This window comes from Gallus gallus, chromosome 2 (assembly GCF_016699485.2).
Source record: "Gallus gallus isolate bGalGal1 chromosome 2, bGalGal1.mat.broiler.GRCg7b, whole genome shotgun sequence".
Lineage (NCBI taxonomy): Eukaryota > Metazoa > Chordata > Aves > Galliformes > Phasianidae > Gallus > Gallus gallus.
In genome coordinates this window covers 138370527-138389471 of record NC_052533.1, presented here as the reverse complement: position 1 = coordinate 138389471, position 18945 = coordinate 138370527, and the positions used below count along the sequence as shown (strand labels likewise).

General features: G+C 40.5%; 2 long non-coding RNA genes across 3 annotated transcripts in view; one reads left to right on the top strand and one right to left on the bottom strand.

The window, feature by feature from the left end:
* The window catches only part of LOC107052792, a 30450-nt gene extending 11992 nt beyond the window's left edge, over positions 1 to 18458 (top strand). For both annotated transcript variants that reach the window (XR_003074061.3, XR_003074063.3), the window contains 3 exons: positions 620 to 855; positions 16320 to 16467; positions 18323 to 18458. This is a non-coding gene — a long non-coding RNA (uncharacterized LOC107052792). The remainder of the gene's footprint in view (positions 1 to 619; positions 856 to 16319; positions 16468 to 18322) is intronic.
* On the bottom strand, positions 13284 to 18327 carry LOC121109798. Its single transcript, XR_005857546.2, has 3 exons — positions 17366 to 18327; positions 16328 to 16455; positions 13284 to 13655 (listed from the first exon to the last, which is right to left on the bottom strand). It is a non-coding gene; the product is annotated as an uncharacterized LOC121109798 (long non-coding RNA).
* Positions 18459 to 18945: the final 487 nt, after the last annotated feature.

Below are 18945 nucleotides of genomic sequence, written 5' to 3'. Positions count from 1 at the left end.
TTGCTCCTAGCTCCCATTGGGATGGGAAAGCCTGGAGGCAGGCTGGGGCTGGAGGAAGCTGCAGCTGCAGCCCAGAGTGTTCTGGCTAATCTCTTCTCAAAGCCGCTGAGATCTGGACAGCCCCAGGCTGCCTAAGAGCAAGGGGAAGAGGAAAGGTTACAGAAAGGCCTGTGTGTCCTCTTCCTTCTTTCTTGCCTGGAGCATGCAAGACTGATTTGGGTCTGCTGGATTTTTACAACCAGGGTGTGTTTCCACAGGACAAATTGTGACTCTCAGCTCTGTAGGACAATTTAGAAGAAAATCAGTCCTTCCTTGCCCCTGCTTGCCACAGTAGAGGGGTCTGTGTGTCAGGACCCCCCACCTGACAAAAGGCCAGGCGCTGAAGGTGATGGAGGCAGACGTGGGCAACCCACCCCGACGTTTCGGGGATGCCATGCTTCAAAACCTGCTACGCCTGTTGGCTCTTTTGTTTCGTGACATTTAACACTGAGCGTTTACAATCCAGAGCAATTATCTTTTCCTTCTGCTTTTAAGGAGGACTTTGGCAAAGGAAAACACTTAACTTTTGTCTCTTTTATTTCTCCCCACCCCTGCCTCCCGCCTGGCTGCCGGTGGGAAGGAGGGAGGAGGGCGGATGCCCCGGCGGTCTCTCGGCGGGGACATGCTGCCATCCAGCGGCTGCGGCCACGCGGCCCCGAGGATGTGGATGTCCCGGAGCACCGCGCCCCGCGCTGCCCCCTGGGGGCGGAGGATGCTTCGAGGAGTGGTGTTGGGGTCCGACGCCCCCGGCTGATCCAGCCCCCCTGCCCCACTGCTCTTGTAGCCCTTCAGCAAAAATGTTCATGGAAGAGAGAGGTGAGCACCTCTTTCTACTTTGAATCTCTTTTTTTTCTATTTTCTTCTCCACCACTGGATGGACAAACATTTGATTTTAAAGATTAAGAATTTATAAAGCTTTCTAAGTGATGACACCTGCAGTACCCTGTTTCATCTTTTCTGAATTGCTGAGTCCTCCTTAAATTAGTGAGAGTTTAGCAGCAGTGGAGGTCACATCCAAGGCAAGTTCGTATATTTAAGTGAAATCCCTGGGAATCCACAGACAGGAACGGGTTGCCCAGAATGTTTCTGGAGATTCCCTTCTTTGAAGATCTTCAAGGCCACCTGAATGTGATCCTGGGCACCCAGCTCTGGGTGTCTGAGCAGGAACAGGAACTTCTGAATGGACCAGATGGACCCAGAGGTCCCTGCCAACCTCAGCCATTCTGGCATTCTCTGAATATTCATAGAATCATAGAATTAAATGTTTGAGTTGGAAGGGGCCCTAAGAGGCCATCTAATCTAACTCCCCTGCAATGAACTGGGGCACCTACAGCTAGAGCAGGTTGCTCCGAGCCCTATGCAGCCTGACCTTGAATATCTCCAGGGACAAAACATCCACCACATCAACTGCAACCACTCTCTTCTTTATGTGTCTCATGCACAATGGAGGTCACTAAACAGGACAAACTTGCCAGTACTTGACACCATGCTATTATATACATCCCACTAACTGAGATGATGTTATCAGCTCAGGTATTCCTACCCCATCCTGCCCTCTCCCCCTCAGTCCAGCACTTCATCCCTCCCCGTCTTCACTTTGCCCCTTAGATGTATCTATCTGTTTTATTTTTATACAAGTTTCTTTCCTGAACAGAGATTGTCAGATAATTGTACTACAAGCAGTGCAAGCATGAACTAAGAAATGAGTATCAAAAATCAGACCATATTCCAGGACATACTGTGTCAGGCTATCTAAGATTGGCTTACACAGAAGCTCTCAGTGAGCTATAGGATGGTGTCCTACAATGGATGTCCTAAGTACAACCTTCAAAATGGAAGACATAGGGCAGTTCAGCATCCGGAGCTACCTCTAGCTTTGTGACCCAACTTGCTGTCCAAATGTGTGAGGTATAGGAAGAAATGCCCTACTTCTCAGAATACCTGAGCTGTTGCCTCACCTGTGAAAAACGTCAAATGAATCATGTGTCACATCCAGCACAAGAGGTCAAGATAGTCTTTTGTGACACAATGGATGTCTACTTTGCCTGTAATTGTATGTACACATGAAAACACCCACTCTTGATGAGCCAAGACCTCAAACAAAGCACAAAATTTGAGTAACTGACGTCAGGGATGTTGTTTGACTAATGAATGAAGGAAAGATCTAATTTTCCCCACCTTTGAGCTCTGAATGCTTTGTTTACTATCAGGATTAAACCTGGAGAAAGTGACAAACCATTGCTACAAACTCCAGCTGATGATACCCCAGAGATGCCAGTTGTTCTCATCCACATTTGGGCATGTACGTGTAGCTTATGGATGAACATGGGGCATTCCTCACCAAGACAAACTTAAAAACTGAAACCCAGACAAACCAGTCAACCAAGTAATAAACTCAGTGCAACATGAAGGGAAGGAAGGGACTTGAGGGGGAAGAGGAGAGGATAGCACAAGGGCATGTGGGGCCACCATTTGCACTGTGGAGCCTGCTGGTATTTCATGGAGTGGAATTTACCAGAGGCGAGGTATAGTCATTCCAAATTCCAGATGGGTATCACATAGCTGTATGCAAGAGGAATGCTTCACAGAGAAGGAAATTGTACCTTATTTTTCAAACCCTCCAGCAGGAAAGAACCTTGACTGCCTCCTCTGAAGGACTCAGTTGTCCAGTCACTTGGTTTCTCTGTGTTAAAGGACTCGTTGAGCTGTAGGCTGAGATGATCTTTTTCTTTTGCATTTTCCTTTGCTTGGTGAAGAGAGACTTCACAGCATAGGATTAAGGACTAACAGGAGCTTCAAAATACAGTGCAGATTTATAGAGAGTTTTTAGTTAAGTGGAGCTTTAGTTTGTCCTTTCTTGGGTGTTTTTTTTTTGTTTTGTTTTGTTTTGTTTTGTGTTGTTTTGTATTTTTAATGAGAACTCCTCTTCTCTGCTGCCTGTCTGTCCATTGTGCCCCTGCTCCTGCTTTGGGCTTTCTATAGAGCACAACCCACTGATCCTTAGGGTTATCAAATGAGTGGGTAAGATGAGGGCCATAGGAATATTGTGTGCATGGTGGCTAAATTACACTCATTAACCCACAGAAGTCCTATCCTATCTATCTGTCCTGTCCTTCTCACTCTGGGCAGAGCAGGGCTTTCTGGAGAAAGCGGGGAATACTTTGAAGCAAGCAGAGATCTGGTTTATCTTCATTTATCTTCACTGTCATTGTTGATGGGAATGAAAAAAACAAGGGCTTAAATGTCCAAGGATCAAATGGGAGCAGATAGATGGTGAGGAGACATGATCAACCACACAGTAATAAATGGAAAACTTACCCCACTGAATTCAAAGGGAAGAGTGAGGGCTGTGGGATTTCAGCAGCTTACAGGTGGGTAATTTTCATATAATTTCCGCTCATTCTCAGAGGCATTTATCTAAAAATCTGTTAGGGCCACTTCTATTTGTTTTCTCTCTGAGGAATAATATTGTCATGCTGAGGAGCAAGAGAACAGGACACCCTAGACCACCTCAAATGGTGGTGGGGAGCAAAGGGCGGGGGCTGTCTCTCCACCATTTTTTTCTCCTCCAACCCGTTTAAGTGGGCTGCTGATGAGCCAGGCAGTCAAAAGAGAATTCCTTGGGTTTATGTAAAAAAACAGCTCCTTCTGCTATATCCCTCCCTCTGCCTCTCCCCCTCTTCTGTGCATCTGAAGCTATTCACAAGCCCTTTCCACCCCACTTAATCTCCCCTCCTCCCCTTCTCATGGTAAAATCAACCCTCCACACTAGGCTTCAGCTGTTTTTTGGAGCTTGTCTGTTCACATCACTGAGCAAGGGATGAAGTAATGAAAATTACAAGCTATGGAAATTTGATCTCTCTATTCTGTAATTACTGTTCTCTGAAATCTGAGAATATATATTTACTTTAATATTCTTGCAGAGGAGGGGAAGTTTCCCCAAGGCATAAAGCAAAGAGAGAGCTAGGAAGAAGGAACAGCATGAACCATTTGTATTTGATTAAATGTTATATACAGTAGTGAGTGGATCTTGTCTTTAAGGCTGACACAGAATCACAGCATTCAACTCATCTTGGTATTTAGAAGCAGTCAGTGTTTCCTCTTTGCTATGGATATTTGTGTATGGTAATTTGAAGATGAGGAGTCCAGTCTTCTCCAGCTTCCTCTACACATAATTGACAGTATTTGCCATCTCATGATAAGATACAGGCATTTTGCTTAAAAGGATCGATCCTGTAGTCTTGTGAATCATAACTGCCTTTCAGAAAATAAAATGAAAAAATCTCACTTTGTCAGTCTCAAAGTTATCATAAAGGCTGGAAAATATGAACAAAATAAACCTTCATGGATCCAAATCTGAAATAAATTAAAAAAAATCACTAGAATGTGTTATAAATTTGCCTAGAGTTTTTCAAAAATGTGACTATTTTGGGAAAGGAAGTTGGTGTGGACCATGCCAGTACTCCTACTGCGGTTATGGTATTTTCTAAGAATCTCCAAACATGACTGATTTGGTACATCCTTTAAAAAAACAAAGTCAGCCTCTGCCCTGAAGAGCTTAGACTCTATCATCTATAGGTTAGCTTCATTATTCAGATGGAACCATGGATTAAACCTAATAGTCAATTTCATCCATGACCAGGAATAAGGGACTAAAGAATCTCCGGCCTTCTGAAGTCTCAGTCTTCCATGTTTTATTTTGCTGTCCCTTCAAAACCTGTAAAGGGAAATGCCCTGTTGCATTTTCAGAAATATTCAGTTTTCTTTTCTCAGAACATTCTTCCATGTCTCCATGCTGTCTATTTTCTGCCTGGCTCTATTGTCTCTTGGATTCCTTCATTGGAGAAAAAATTAGCTCACAAAATTGCATCCAAAAAAATTGCTAAAAACTGTTGTCTGTAAATTATTTCATACCCATCTGAATGCCAAGATTTTTTCCTGATCTGATCTAGTCCAAAAGTCATTGCATTCATCCACTATATATAATAAATATAATTATTGCTGAAATATCAGTTGAGTAACAACAAAAGTTTGGCAGCTGAGTAAGCCTCAGAAAGTCAGCCAAATGAGACTCTCAAGGTTTTCTCTACTTCTTCTTTTTTTTTTTTTCCTCCAGGATAAGCATGCTACAAAGTCATTTCTTGCAGAATTTCAGAACCATACTTTTTAAGCCCTATTGTTCCTGATAACTTGATTTCCTAGGCGAATGGAAATCATAATAGGGAACACTTAAGAGCACGAAGATGTTTACTGAGTACAAGTTTATGTTAATCAGCTGATAAAGGATGATACATTTCAGGGACAAGTGCATCATTCAACTGTTCTGCACTTCTATGAGGCACTTTCTGCTCACCTTACCATGAGGGGTAGGGGCCTGAACATGTTCTGTCTGTTCTGTGTCACTCATTTTCATAAGTGCTGAGAAGATGTTCTTCATACAGTGTTACTCTCATGTTTCCTCACAGATTATTAATTATATCAATGAAGAATTTGCAACCCTTCCTTGCTTTCTCTCACTGTTCTCATGACATTGATGCACCTAGCCAAGTAATTCATACATGGACTTTAGTTCATGTTTCATTTGTTGCCTAAAACAAATGTACCTGTCAGCAGGAGGCCATCCCTAGAGGATACAGCTTTCACTAGAGAATTTGCTTTTATAACCTTCTGTTGCTATTGAGAAGAAAGAAATTCAAAGTTTTCTAATAAAAGTTTTACAGACCAAAAGTTAAGGCAATCTAAGCAATCTGGGAAGCATTCTACTTAATACAGGTTTGGCCCTTCAAACTGCTGCTGGAAATTTGGCCGATTTAACTACTAAACTCAAAATCTAAAAAGTAAACTTTTTAAGATTTTAATTGACTAGACAACAAAGCAGTAAAAAAAATTAGAATTTTCAATATTCTGGTTTTTCTATATTTGAACGTGATTTGGAATTTGTCTTGAGATTTTTTCATACTTTGTGCTTAAATACAATTCTTATGCCTAATGCTACCCTACTCCATGCCTAGAACAGGAGGCATACTCTTTTAACTTCAATATGCTTCTATCAGTCTGTGGAAGCATCTTTCTAGTTTGAGTTACTAAATACTGTTGTTTACTTTTGCATGAAGGCTAGATAGTACATGTATAAACTCTCTGTCTTCCATGCAGACAAAACAGACACATCCAGAGACAGGTTCTTGTCATCAGCTGAGAAATACTGCAGGAAGTCTAGATGACTAACATCTGAGATGTTTAACTTGCAGATGCCTTAAATCAGATAAAGTGAGACAAGTCATAAGAGTTTCTTGGATATCTCTGGTTTATACCTGAATTCAAGCTATGTTATACCCACCTCCACACATCCTGATTTTTAACAGGAAAAATAACTCCTCCTTTTAGGAGTAATGCAAGACACTGTTTATATGCATCTAGTATGGTTCTCAACTGCGGACTGATGAAATTATAACCATCTTTTCCCTAGAGCTTTCATCTGCTTCTGAAATTCTGCAGATGTGCACAATAACAGCCAGCCAATGAAATTCAGATTACCCCAAAATCTCCAGTAATTTTGTCTTCACTGGCTAATCCACATTTGGAATATCTAAAATAATACGGTGAAGAACAAGTTGGTTATAAAGGTCTTACTACGCCCTTCTGCCACAACGCACATCTAAGATAAACTCAGGATATACAGGAATAACAGCCTTAGGTTACTTTTCCACTGCTGTGCTCCAGTCTTGTTTCTGACAGAAGTTAGATGACAATGCAACTCAAAGCTAGTGCCAATGGAAGTTCCCTCCTTGCTTTAGGGAACTGGATATGCTTCATTTGCAGCTGCTCTACTCCATCAGAACAGTGCAGAACAATCAGGGTCTGTATCTGATGGATGGATTTCTCTGCAAGGAACGTCACAGATAATAGAATGGGGTTTTTTTGCACATAGATTCAATACTTCTTCTGACCTTATTTACACTAGTCCAACACCTGATAGAGCTTCTACCTTCAGTGAAGCTATGACTGATTTAAATCAGTGTTTGCGGTGTCATAAAGAAACTCACAGTCACTGAAATCAGGTATAAAAAAACACCAAATAAGTCACTTTTCTTAATAACTGTGACTGCTCTTTACTGTACATTCCAGTATATAGGCAGAGAGCCTCTCCTCCAAAAAGATCTAGTGTATGTTAAAAGCTCAAAAGTTGTTCCAATCAATTGGATACCAACTAAAACTACACTAAGTAGGGCCTTGATACAATAACCTATGACAACTTGGAAAGGAGTTGTTTGATTTTACTAGGACTTCAATTGGTGAACAAAAATTTCCTTAAGTTATCTACTGTTATAGCATCTTACAGCTACTTTAGAGACACCTTAGAGACACAGACAGCTTCTGGTTCAGTGATCTAAAAAAATATGACCGAACCATGACTTAAGAAGAATGTTCTTTAGAAATAGAGCCAAAAGAGAGAAAAACAAAAAAAGAAAAAGAAACAAAAAAAAAAAAAAAAAACCAAAACAAAACAAAACAAAAACACCCAACATATTCAGTGGACTATCTTCTGTTGCACTTGTTACTTTTATTGAGCTTACACATGTTTTGGTTGAATACTTCAATGCTCCTCTTTTGTAGTGAATATTCTACATTTGGTCATCCATTTTCATGACGTCTAATATTTTAAATCTAGTTGTATAATCAAATCTAGTTGAGAAGTCTTCTACTATTTTAAAGAGAAAGTGAGGAATATCTAAATGGTGATTCCTTTCACCTGCCTTATCCATGATGAGCGGGATTGCCTTCTGGAAGTGAATTTCCCTAGGAGAAGTACTGCCTGCTTTTAGATCTTCATTTGCTTTTATCTATTTATAATTCTTCAATCTATTAACTCATAACATCAGCTGCATCTCTGGACTGAGTCATCGCCCTATTATTGCCTTCAAGTATGTATCAGGGTGATCATCTAAACCATCCAGCCTCCTTCTAGCCTACTACGCTGTTTCTCCAATGCAATCAATGCAGTCCATACAATACTTTTAACATATCTCAGAAAACAAAATTCCATAACTTTTCCCGAGTCATATAATATATTCATTATATTATTGTAGACCCATTTTCTTATCTAGCAGCTCTATGTTTATAACAGTAGAGCTGGTCTTCATCATCAGAGTACATTTTGCAAGCTAGCTTACACATTGTGTTGATGAGGACTTTGGTACAGACTGAATCACAATGCCTTGAATAATAATCCACATCTGCTTGAAATGTAGACAACTCCATTTAGGTGCTGAGGTCAAAAGAGTCAAAGTAGTGGACCTATGTTTTGTTACAGACCAAGATGAACAAGAGAAAGGCTGGACAGGGACGTCTGGGTTTGTCTTTCTTCCCTTCTCTTTCTCTAGCAAATACCAGGACTGTTGTTTGTAGCTGGTGGTGCTTTCTCACAGTTGCAAGACACATGGGCTTGTTGAAGCAATAATGTGCAGTTCAGGAAAGTACCTGTATTTACTGATCACTGGGCATCAGAGTAATGAGGAGAAGCTGAGATAGTTATATGCAAGAGGAAAACTCACCCATTGCTTGCGCTGACATGACACAGGTATTGAGGAATAATACTCTGCCTATAGAAATAGGGGGACTTTTAAAAATAAATATGTAAACTTTGGTCCATATGTTACACCATAATCATTTCCACAGCAGTTATTTTTTATTCCGAGTTGTGCAGGATATAAAAGGCATGGAAGACCTAATTAAAAGGATATTTGCATGATAAATGGTTAGAAATATCACAAATGTTTCCTACAGATCAGCTAGTTCACATCTGTGTGACTATGATGACAAATACTCATTCTCTTTACATACTACGAGGAGGGCAACAGTATCCTCAGATGGAAATCCAGCCACAGATCGTTTTCCTTAAGTTTCCCCACAGCTTGTTTCCCTAAGTTTTTGGCTTTGTCAAAAAGGAATAGAACTTTCTGAGCCATTTAGTTGTTCTACTAAGAAAAAGCAAATGTTTTTTTAATAAAAGATCCTGCAGCACAGCTAGCATCCAAATATCTAGCACCTCATAGCTTTCTGGTACATACATACTAGGTAATACGTCCCATTTCAGTGGGAAATGTGATAAAAGCTGCTGGGAAGGATATTTTAGCAAAGTAGTTAGCTGCAGAACAAATGAGTCGCTAGATATAAAGAACATGACGCAAGATTCATGACTGAGCTCCTCTCATCTGTGAATAAATAAATAAATAAATCCAGAGGTAATGACAGCCAATTGCTACAAACTTCACTGATCTTGAATCACCTTAGATTTACTTCCATACAGATCCAGAGTACCCTGCAGGCTTCACAAAACTAGGAGGATCTTGGCGTAAGCTGACTCATGACTTCACAGTTCACCTCTTGGAGGACACTATTATTAAGTGCAGGGGTATATGTCACAACTATTTCAGAAGAAAGGTTGAAGCAGGAAGGGCAATAACCTGATGACAGAGGGGCATGCTGAATCATGGTGAACCAAGCAGAACTGTGTAAGCACTCTTCTAATATGTTTCAAATTCAGGCTAGAAGTAGAAATGCAGTAACCACGGTAAAAGAGCATCTGGACAACTTGTACCCATACAGCTATGCATACATTTAATTCAGAGAGGCTGTTATCCTTGTTTTATTGTTGCTATTGTACTACAGTAGTGCCTACATATTTCCTCTGAGATTTGTGCACAACTGTGCTAGATGCTATATAAATAGAATAAAGTAGTCTCTGCTGAAGTCAACAGAAAGATGCTTCAAGAGAGTTTAGATTAGGCCACAGATGTCCTGAAATCTGCCAACCAGTAGCTATTCATAACTTCTTTCTTTGTCTCTAAATGTAAATTCATATGGGGGAAACGAACAAACAAAAATACCAGTATGAGGTTTAGCATGATGCAAAAGATCTGATAGAAAAGCTGGTGGAAAAAGGAGGACAAAGGCAGGTGTATCCTGCAAAAAGTGACATTAGGCCAGATGTTGATCTTTAGTTTAAAGTATTAAACAGCCTGTAGAGCATCCATTTAGCCAGCAAGGTCACTCCATCTCTGAACATGTGTCAGCTCAGACTTGGGAGTAGTGCTTTGTTAAATCTCCACGTTCTCTTGTACTAATAGTGTAAATATTCTCCTCCCTCAAAACAGCCCTCCATGTTTGTCTTTATCATCTTCATATAAATGTCAAACACTATTTGCTTACATTTGCATAGAGCCTCAGTTCTTGTCACTATGATTAAAGACCTGGTATCACAGCTGCACAGTACAACCTGAGGGGGAAGAAAGAAGAGTCATTTTTTTCCTCTCAGGCAGAAAATGTGGAATTGCTGGCACGCTGTATAGGTGCACTTATTCTAGTGAAAGAAGGCAAACAGCATTCATCAGAATGAAAAGCAGAAACAAGGCAAGTTAAATGATAAACTATACTTGATACCCAGGGCTAGAAATCTGAACATCCTTTTCTTTTCTCTGCCACAAACTGATTTTGTAATTAGGCAAGTCACTTCATCCTCCTGCCCAGTGTTTCCCTTTCCACAATTAATTTTAATCTGCTTAGATCCTGATGTCTTCCAAGAAAGGTTTGCCTCCTGTTCTATTTTTATACTGTACCTAGTACAAAGTGACAGCAGTCATTGTTTAAGCTTCTATTTGCTGCAATAATAAATGATCTAGACAGTTATTTAGAAAGGGAAGTTACAAGGCTTATGGGAATAGATCACTAATTAGGAAGGATGTGAATACATTGAGTAAAGAATAGAATAGATGTCTCAGGATCCTTTCCAATTTATCCCTAAGGTCACTGAGTAAAAAAGGGAAGTTTATCCTCAAGCCTATTACATTCTCTTTGCTTCTGGAAACACTCAGAAGGACAGTTCTTGGACGGCCCCAAAACAGATGATCTAGGCCTGCCACAGAATCATAGAATCATCAAGGCTGGAAAAGTCCACTAGGATCATCCAGTCCAACCATCAACCCATCCCCACCATGCCCACTAAACCATGTCCTTCAGTGCTACATCTCCACATTCCTTGAACATCTCCAGGGACGGTGACTCCACCACCTGCCCAGGCAGCCTGTTCCAATACTTGCCATCACTCAGCGTTTTGACAGTCTCCATCCTATTGCTAATTACTTGCATTTATATAGTTTCATATCAGTAAACATCAAGTTCTTCTTGTTCTCTACATAATACTTGAATACCCTTGTTCATGAGACTCTGGACAATTCCATACACACAGCCACAGTAAGGCAGCAAGGCCATTCTGGAAATGGAGCACCAAGTGAGGGGTTACAATATCTTGATGAGTTAGGGTGGTATGGTTAGGTTGAGGTTGGACTTGATCTTTAAGGTCTTTTCCAACCTGAGCAATTCTATGATTCTATGGTTAATGACAAGCTATGCTGTAGCCCTTAGGGAACAAGGCCACACGTTGCCAATTCTATCCCTAAATAAATTCTTCCTTAACCCACAACATGCAGGTTCAAAATCTTAACACCACTTCTCTTCTCTAGCAGAACTGGCAGTCAGTTCATATCAAATTATTTTTAGGCCCATGATTTCAAACTTCGATGTTAAAAACTCCAGTTAATGAAAATATTGATCAGGTGCATAATTTCAAGCAGAAGGGGTTAAAATATATTTTTCTATTAATTTATTTTAATTTTATTAGAGTCAGTGATGTCACATGATGCTGACCTTCACCCTGTAGCTTATATATAAGCTATATTTAGAAAAAGTTGTATATATAAAACTCCTATATAACTTAGGAAAATTATGGAATCGTAGAATGACAGAGTGGATTAGGATGGAGAGTATCTTAAAGATCATCTAGTTTTAACTCCCTCCCATGGGTTGTTGTCACCCATGAGATAAGGGTGCCCAGGGCCCCGTCCAACATAGCCTTCAGTTCTTCCAGAGATGGGGCATTCACATATTCTATAGGCAGCCTGTGGCAGTGCCTCACCTACCTTGAGTAAGGAATTTCTTCCTAACATCTAACCTAAATCTCCCCTCTTTAAATTTAAAACCATTTCCTCTTGTCCTGTCAAAATAGTCTTCAATAAGCTACGAATCACTGTCTTGCCAAGCCACTGAAAGTCTGCATTATGTTGACTAACAACAGCAGAAAAAAGGAGTACCCATTTTCATTTCATTCCATATTCCCTTTGCGTATATATTATTTTGACATCATTGTTTCTTCAAGGGCCTCTTTCTGCTTCTTTGAAGCCTGTAGGAAGATCCTGGATAACATCATTTTAGAGTGTCTCTCAGTTCCTCTGCGTTGTTCATGTTCCATGCTTCTGACAATTTATACCTTTGCCTCTCCCTGCCTTTACCTTGTGCCATGTCTCTCTCACTACTGCTAGATGTAGACTTCCAACTATTTTCTGTTATACTTTCTGCTCTCTCCCATACTGTTGCTTTCCACTGGCTTGGCTTTCATCTACCAAGCCAGAGAAGGAAGGCAACATGCTAGCAAGCCAAGGCTGCTTTCTGTATGTTAGCTATCTCTGGGCATGTACTTGCAGCATCCTCAAAATGCCTTTGTCTTCTGTTTTATCTGTGGGACTTTAAAGGAATGGGATTCAGCCATGATGCCCTTTGAAAGGCAGTGAGATACAATAGCTTTTTTGCTTTTAACTTCCTTGGGAAGCTCAAGTGACTACAGGGAGATCTCTGTGCAAATGCTCTGACCTTCACACTGCTATGTGTATGTGTTAGCACCATCTCTCTCTCCCCTTAAGTCCCCTGATTTGTATAATTTTATTCAGGTTTCTTTATTAGCTCTTTATATCTTACACATCTACCTCATAGCCACCCAGTTCTAGCTGCCCTCTGGTCATTGCTCAAGATTTGTGCATTGGTAAAGGTTCCTGAACTGTTCTCTTGCACTCAAGAGGCCAAGTGCATCTGTTAGCAAATGCTGTGCAAGGTGTGTGTTTCTGGGGAACTGCTCTACAGAAAATACAAGTTCTCCATATCAAGATCTCTGTTCTTGCCAGAATGACTGAACACAAAGCTTACTGTGGCTGTGATGGGACTGTGGCCTCTGCCCACCAATCATCCCATGATAACCAATGAACCTCCACAATAACATGGGATCTGACTCTATCCACCTAAAATGTAGCCCTCTAGTTTCAGCTGATCCATTAGGTTCTTCTGTCAGACTAGAATTAAAAAAGCTTTCAGTGGATGATTCATCCTGTCTATCTTTGACACAAAAACTCAATGTTTAATTAAATATTTCACGATGTCTGTATTTTTGAGGCCAAGTAGCATATAAGAGGCCATGTGCTGACTCTCACAAGCTCCAGAAATCCATAGTTGCATCTAGCCCATACCTAGAATGAGTGTGGAGAGTCAAGTCCCAGTGCCTGGGTACATGCCTTTACTTTTCTTCATCGACTTGTGTTGTTGCAGCCTTGGGGTCCAGAAGGGCTGTGCTGGAGTTGTGCAGCCTGGCCTCTGCTTGAAGACTAACCTTCATCAGGGAAGAGGTGCTACTCACTGGCATAGTTGTTCCCAGGACAAGAGATTCCTGTAGCCTTCAGGCTAGAGGTTATTTTGGAGCTGATATATTATTCATGCTTCCTGTTGAAGCTGGCATACTGCATGGAAGAGAATTCAAAACTGTTGGGTGAGGTAAAAGAAGCAGAAATAAGCCTGGCTATATAGCTCTGTGAGATCATTCACTTGGCAGAGGAGTCCTGAGTTCCAGAGGAGTCCTGAGTTCCAGTCTTCTCCATTAGGGATTATTCATGCTTTTTTTTTTTTTTTTTTTTTTTTTTTTGGTCAGTTAAGTATTCAGTGTAAAATGCATAGTCAAACCCATGGAGCAAGCTCTGTAGTCCAAAAGTCATCACCTAGGCACACACAGTACTCACTGTGCCAAGCATTGCAGTGCCTAAGCCCCCTCTAGGGTTTATATTATATAAAGAGCTCTTTCATTAGTAGATAAACAGAGCCTGCCAGTCACAAAAGGAGATACAACAGAAGGAACCACCATGGGACATATAATAGAAGAGCATTTGGACCCAGGAGCATCTTCCCATGCCCACTTTCATAGCACCCAGACTTTATGTGCCTCTTGCTGCTACAGGTAAAGGCACAGTCCCTCTCTTCTGAAGGATTTGTCTCTGACCAGTCAGCAGGAAATGGCCTCAGCACAACTAACCCAACTGCTGGAACTGTCAAAAATCTATTCCAATAAAGCTGTTGTGTCCTATTAGAAAAGAATTTTTGGCTTCTTCTCAAGGTTTGTTAATACTAATTATTTGCTAATTGTCCATCTCTTCGACGGAATGCTGGACTCTGCCAAGAGGCAATGCTCTAGGCACTGCTTTCTACTTAATACGAAAACTCAAGGCCAAATCTACTTCTGATGTATTCCCTGTAGAAGTATATTGGCTTTAATGAGATTGTGTTGCTTATGATTCAGGAAGGATTTTTGCTTTGAAATCCTGATCGTATTGATTCATTAGTTGATAACTATAAAGGAGCATCATGCTATTCTAGGCAATGACAATTACTCAGTCAAGTAAATAAAGTTCGTCTTTGGAAATATATTCCTGCTAAAGAATAACAGATTGGTATACCATGCTCTTTGAACAGCACCTCTGGGCACGCAAACCACCATGGTTACCCACAGCAGCAGAGCTGTAGGAAAACAGGGCTTAGCATGGGCTCTAGCATCCAGCTCAGGAGCGAGGAGAGATGGCTGGTCATGAGTTAGCAATGGGATTCACCAGCTCAGGATTACCTACACTGTACTAACACACTCTCTACTAATTGGCAAAATACTGAATTACCTTTCTTCACTGTGCTGTACCAGTGCCTTAGCACCTCCACTCCCTGGTTACTTTTGTTTACCATACAGTGTTCCTTCTCTAAAATGCAGTTCCTTCCCCAGATTTTCCTTTGAAACCAAAGGCAGGAATTACCAGTGCCCCTCCATATAGCTTCACTTTTCTACTCCCTTCCTGAACTGCTGAATGCTGATAACTTCCCTTCTCACATCTTAATTTAGGTGAGAAGCTCTTTGCTGGAGACAGTGACCTTTACTTCTCTGAAAAAGCTATTCACAATTATGCTGCTGTCTAAATAATATCTGTGGTTATATTGAAGGGAACTAGGCACCTCGTAAAGAATTCCACTAAATTCCATTACTGCTGAAACAAAGAAGAGAGTGAAACTTATTTATGGGAGAGGTTTTCAGTTTGAGACACTGTCCCATTTATTCTCCTTCATTCTCCTGCCCGCATTATGAGGAGAGATAGGACACTCTGGAAAAAAAAAAAAAAAACTGAAAAGAAAAAGAGCATAAAAAAAAAGAAAGTTATCTTTCTGAAAATATGTTAGCATTATCTTTATTCTAAATATTTAAGAATATGCATTTGATAATTGGAGCATTTTGGCAAATTAAATTGTGCATAAATAGATTTATCAAGTTTCAGTAAATTTCATGCATTTTACCAGATATATAACGTTAACGCAATACAATTTGGCTATGAGGGCAAAAAAAATATTTGTAACAATACTCTGTGGAAGTCTGAAATTATATTAATGAAGACAAATGAAACTCAAGAACAAAAAACATCCTCCTAAGTTAATGAAATGCTGCTCGTGCACATCTTTCACTGGACATAAAAGAAAAAACCATTAAAGACACCGGAATACATGACTTTATTGTTACTTTGAAACTTGATTCATTAAAAGCAAGCACACTACGAAAATGAGTGGTCTTTGAAGTTATCAAGAAGACGTGAAAGATAAAGACCCATCTGCAGTTATAGGATTTAATTTACTTCTCACTTACTACCACTTTTCAGTAGTTCAGTTTCAGCATTTCCTTCACAAAATCAAGCATAGTTGTTGCCCAGATCCATTTCAAATGCTTCAGGGAGAGAATTTTTAGGACTGTCAGATCATTCTGGACATTTCGATGAAGGATACTAGTAGTTAGCAATAACAGGTTTTATTTATTATTAATATTACTATGCGTTTAAGGTAAGCGTATCTGCTATTCAGGACAAAATAACTAATTGCCAACCGATCTGCTTAATGACTAATGACTAATGACTGCGACCTCAAGAAGACTACATAGACAAATGCATGGTTGCAACAGCTGCTTTCTACATGATTTTTAATTGAGTTATGCCTCCTCTTTGGAGATGAACTCTAATTTCTCAAGATCAAAATCTGTTCCATGTCATAATGTAATTAATATCTATCTAAAGTTATTAATTATCTGCATAAAAAAAATTCCTTTGCAGTCACTTACAGCCATTCATGCAATTATGGTGGCTTGGAGGAAACAGATGATTTGACATGGAGTAGATTTGCAGCCAAGACCCCATTGCAAGCAGGACCTGAGTTCTTTGGAAGAGTCATGAGCTGGGGGTGATTGCCCTGTGAAGAGAGGTATGTTCAGCTTGGGGAAAATGTGTTCGGAGGAACTAACAGCAAATTTCCAGTGCTTATGGGAAGGTTACCGGTAAAACAGAAATAGACTTTTTCATACTGGTTCCTGGTGGAAACACAAAAGAAAACAGGGATAAGGTAAAACAATAGTTCAGACCAGTTCTAAATAAAACTCGTTCACAATGAGGACAGGCAAACAGGGGAGCAGTCTGCTCAGCAAAGTTGTGATGACACCTCCTGCAGGCTCTCAACAACAGCTTGGATAAAGCTCTCAACAGCTGAATCTGACAAAGCATCTGACCAAGCTTTACGGGGTACAGTATACCAGATGGCCTCCAGAGGGCTCATCCAACCTGATTTTTCCTGTGATCCTGTGGCCCTCTGTATTGTGGCTCCTGGTAACTTCTATCAGAGGAGGTTTGGTATGTAGCCCATTACACTGATTGGTCCTTCCATCTTATTCCTCTCACGTTATTCTCCCTGCTCTGCTTCTGCCTTCATGGACAGAAGCATATGTGGCTGTGTGCTTTACAACTGAATTTTCTATCCATTTCTGCACAGGGAAGACCTCTATAACTTCCTTTAAGCAGGAGCTGCATCTCCTCTGTGGTTTAACAGTGACCTTAAACCAAACCGCTTACTTGTTGTAGTAATTCCAGCTCTGAATCAACTTGTAGAAGTGCTACCAACACTTGAGCCTAAAGAACAGCATTATGCTATCTCCTGCAAAATGACCACCATTTGATTCTAATATATACAGACTGATTACAACAATTGGTACCAGACTTAGTTTTCTATACTTTGCAAAGAACAAAGAACAAGTGGATAGAGGGAAAAAATTGCATCTGAAGATATAGGCAAGCATTATGTTACCTTCTAGTGGAGTCCCTGTACTTACTTTCTTAAATCGCAGTTAAAACCTTTCACTTGAACAGTTTCCTTATAAATGCACATACTCCAAAGGTCAAGTCAGAGCCATTGTGAAATAGGCTTTAAGAGACGCATAAAACTCCTATCTGACACAGAGTCAGTGGCAATTGCAAAAGCAAAGACTGGGAGGGTTAAAGGCTAATTACCAGAAGAAATCTGGCCTGCTGGCCTAAGGTATTTTGGGTAGGAGCACAGTCAAATGGCAGTTGTGGGATTAATTGGTTGAAAGACATTGTCACCTTGACATTCATGAAAGTACTTGGGAAGAGCACTGTTTCCTGATATACTGCAGACAGTTCATTTGAACCATAGAGGTAAGATATCTCTTTTCCAAAGATTTTGCCTTTGCTTTTTAATTGGTGTCAAATATAAGAATTAAAATCTCCAATGTGAGAAGACTTTGCACATATTTTTTACAGTTTGTAACACTCTCTTCCTGGTTGGTTCTCATCATAATAATGAATTGTAAATGTACATCCCAAGGACAAAATGTTCAAGCCCTTGGCTTCATAAAAGGAAGAGAGCAAAAGTTGCAAGCTGCAAGCCCCTTTGGAACTCTCTGTGCTATTGGGAACATAATGAGCAGTTCTTTGTGCTTCTTATAAATAACTTCAGCATCTACTGATCAGCTGTGTGACCTCAAGCCAGGCAATCCGGATCTCTACTTCACTTTGCCCAGAAAGTGTTGTCCATGCAATAGGTATCTTTTTGTCTAGGATGAGAGCTCTCTGTCTGCAGGGAAATCAGGTGCAGTCCTAAGCATAATAAATGCTGTTTGCTGGAAAATTTCACTGCAGTCGTGTCACATCAATGCACAGAATTGCTCTCTTGTTCTGCTCCATCATTTAGCCAGTACAGTTGTTCTGTCCCATGACATAAGATCTGTTATAAAAGCTTACTCTTTACCTCATTTTTTCTTTTTCAGTAAAGAGTTCCCCAGCAATCTGCATTCAACCTTTGAAGTACTTTGGAAGCTGTGTATAGAAGATACCAGGGCAATTTTGTGAACTGGAAATGTAAATTAGCAGAGCCGAACCTTCCTTATTAATGCTTCAAAAGACATCAAATCCCCTAACAAAGGACAGTCAGTACAGAGCAGGGCTCTCTCATTGATCGACTTGTCATTTTTCTATCTCAGCATCACACAGGAGTGGGGAATACAGGTGCTTTCGGGAGAAATCCCCCAGCTCACAAATCTGCCTTCTGTCCAGAAAGTAGGTCTCATTGGTGCATAATAAACGTGACAGCCTGGTAACTATTGAGGTGAGAGAGCACAGATCCATTCTGGTTCAGCACACTTGTGCAGCTACCAAAGACGGCACCAGGTTTCTATGTGAGATTACAACCCCATAATTCCAACAGAATCACATCAAACCCTCTCAAGGGGACAAAAAGTTTGCACAACTACAAGTTCAGTTGGACCAAGCTCAATGGAGGGACTGGGTGACATGATCCCCCAAAGCTGGCTGGCAGTTCCCTGGCTCTGAAGCAAATGAGATGATGCTGCAGACTGCTTTCCTAGCTACTTAAAGATAAAAAGTACTTTAG